The 2,942-nt window shown below is 43.1% G+C and overlaps 2 protein-coding genes across 5 annotated transcripts in view; one reads left to right on the plus strand and one right to left on the minus strand.

Annotated features, from left to right (window-relative positions):
* CUNH1orf194 (chromosome unknown C1orf194 homolog) overlaps positions 1–2,942 on the minus strand; it is a 72,049-nt gene that overhangs the window by 44,576 nt on the left and 24,531 nt on the right. The window lies entirely within an intron of this gene.
* Positions 1–2,942, plus strand: part of KIAA1324 (KIAA1324 ortholog) — a 59,608-nt gene that overhangs the window by 37,933 nt on the left and 18,733 nt on the right. The gene's annotated exons all lie outside the window — the stretch shown is intronic.

Raw genomic sequence — 2,942 nt, forward strand, 5'->3', positions numbered from 1 at the left:
CATAACTATTCCATTTTCCTTTGTCACACAGACCCATACACAAGTCCACTCAAGGCCCTCTCTCAAGCAGACCCCTGTATCCCTACAGAGCACACCCACCCGTCACACAGGTGCTACAGTATGTTTGCTTAGCCAAGACCAGCCATCGACCTTGTGAACTGCTTATTTTTACACTATTTCTAAAACAAAAATCCTATTTATCTATACAGATCTTGCCAAATGAGTGCAGTTTTCAGCAAAAACAGGAATGTTTAGATCTTGAGGGAAGTTCTTATCTATAAGTCTAAATTCCTGTTTTTCCACTTGAATTTCTTATTCTTCTTCCCCACTTCATCAATGGCAGCCTTTGTTAGTCTAAGTCTCTAGCTCCCTTTCCAGCCCAACCCTTGTACAAGCATTTGAATCGCAAGGTGGTTCTTAAAAAACAAAACAAAACAAAACAAAACTGCCTAGAGTATTCTGATCAACTCTGTGTAAACTGATTTTTATCCAGAAAGCTGTTAGGAAAGTGTTAGGTTGGGAGTCTGAATTCTTAGAGTCTGTTCTGCTTCTGCCACTGATTTCTCAGTCCACCCCTTTGACTGGGGAGTGAGTGTTTATTACAGTCAGCTTGCTGACCATCTCACCAGCGAGGGGTACAAAAAGAGTCACAATGTCTTTTTGACTTGACTCTTCCAGAATACAGGGTCAGTGGGAAGCTGGGAAAATACAGTCTGATGAGTCCCTTTGATAGAATGTGCATGAAGGGAGTGACAGGAGACTCTGTGACCATTCAACCATCCATTTACAAATAAGTTCCCGTGCCTGCTAGGTGCCAGGGCTTGAACCTGGTGCTAGGGTTAGAGCTGGTGCCTGCCTTCCAGTTTATGTTGAAAAGTGGAAAAGGTGGAAATACCTGAGGGTAGTAACTTCACGGTGCAGGAGGTTCTGGGATAGGAGCACTGAGTATGGCATGCAGTGGAGGCAAAGAAGGGAAGCAGTCAGTCTTCTCTAGGGAGAGAGGAAAGGCTTCATTAGCTGTGGTCTTGAGAGATAAGCTGAGTCTTGAAAGATGAGTTGGTAATTTGATGGGGGCAGAATGTCCTAGAAGAAGTGTGAGCCAAGGTCCAGAAGGCTCAGGGAACTTTGAGTAGCTAGCATGGCTGGAGCTTACTTGGAAAGAAGTCACACCCAAAGCTGAGATGGCAGGGAGCAGATTTTGGATCAGTCCTTCTGTGCCACTGCTCAAAAACTGGGATTTGATCTTTTCAGCAGTGGAGGCCATTAAAGAATTTTAAGATGGACTTGATCTGGCTTGAGCTTTTGAAAGATCACTCTGGTTCTCATTTGGAAAATGGACAAGGAAAGGAACAACTGGCTGGAGGCAGAGGCCCCAGTTGGGACATTTCGCATCAGCTACCCATGCTGGTGTCCAGGACCTAGACTGAGGCGGAGCCATTAGGGGTGGAGATGTTAAGGACAAAGGCTTGAACGAAAGCATCTTTCTCATTGACACCTAAAATTTGATTATTAGGATTAATTCTTTTGTGTTACATTTAATATTAGGGATTCATTCCTTAATAGGATAGCATGGGATTTAAGAACATGGACTCCACACCTAAATTACTATGGTTCAAATCCCTGCTCCACCACTTACTAGCTGTGCCACCTTGGGCAAGTTCCTTGTCTGTGCTTCAGTTTCCTGATCCATAAGATGGGAAGGACAACAATCATTTCTACCTCATAGTGTTACTGTGTGGATTAAATAATACAGGTAAAAGATTTAGAACAGTGCCTGGCACATAGCAATTTTATTAATTCATCTACATTAAGGCCTGTCCCAGCAGTCTTCTTCTAATATGAAAATACTCTTGGCATAGATAACAATAATAATATGTCACTTGTATAGTACTTTACAACTTACAAAATATTATCTCATTTATTACTCAGAGCACAGTACAGGAGTGACTGCTCCGTTTATGAATGAATAAAGAACAGCTCAGAGAGGTTAAGGGATTTGCTCAGAGTCTGAGGTGGTATCTGAGGGGAGGGGGGCGGGGCATGCATTCATTAGGTACCTCACTCCTCAGAGGAAATGTTTTCCTTTCATAAAATGGATCAGAGTGAGAACATTGTACTCCCGGAGACAGGGAGAACACTAAAAGGAGGCGGAAGGTGCAGGAAGAGGAGTTGGAGCCCCCAACATAAACTTTACATGCTTAGAGTTTTGACCAAGGCCAATCCTACAGGAATCATTTTTCACTTTCTCACCAAACATCTTGGCGGATCTCTCAAACTTGACTAATACCCAACTTAAATACCACCATGAAACTTGAACTAGAAAAGCGAAGTCTGTCTCAGCATTTGGGTTAATCATTTATTAAAACTACCTTAGCAGTTGTTCATTGTGTAAACAGCTGGACCATCTGTGATAGAACCTGGAGCTAGGGTGTCAGGTTGAGCAAATATTTGACAGGCAGAGAAAGGTCCTTGTGTGGAATGCACTTTCTAACAGGTAACTTGCAATTTGCTAGATCCGATATGCAAGCTCCTGGAAATTGGCATGTTTTCAACAGCTCCTCCCCCAATTTCTCCTGGCCACGCCGGTCAAAAGCAGAACACACAATGCAATATGCACATGACGTATCATTGAAATGCACACTTGATACCTACATAATTTTATTAACCAATGTCACCCCAATAAATAAATCTTAAAAAAAGCAGAAGTCCCCGGATTCCTCTATGCTGAATTAGGCCTTCTGCTTATTAACCAAGTAAACGAGCTGAGAAGACCCCAGCTGTTTCTCAGCCAGTAGTTCCCTCTTGCCTGAGCTAATAAGACAGAGATAGAAGAGGTGTGGAAATGTGTGGCTGTGGGAACTCCCCAGCACAGGCCAGCACGGCAGTAATTAGGAGATTTTATGATCTAGGAATTCATTTGGCGCTTTGGGAAGAAGAAGGGA

The sequence above is a fragment of the Pteropus alecto genome, unplaced genomic scaffold (assembly GCF_000325575.1).
Source record: "Pteropus alecto unplaced genomic scaffold, ASM32557v1 scaffold106, whole genome shotgun sequence".
NCBI lineage: Eukaryota > Metazoa > Chordata > Mammalia > Chiroptera > Pteropodidae > Pteropus > Pteropus alecto.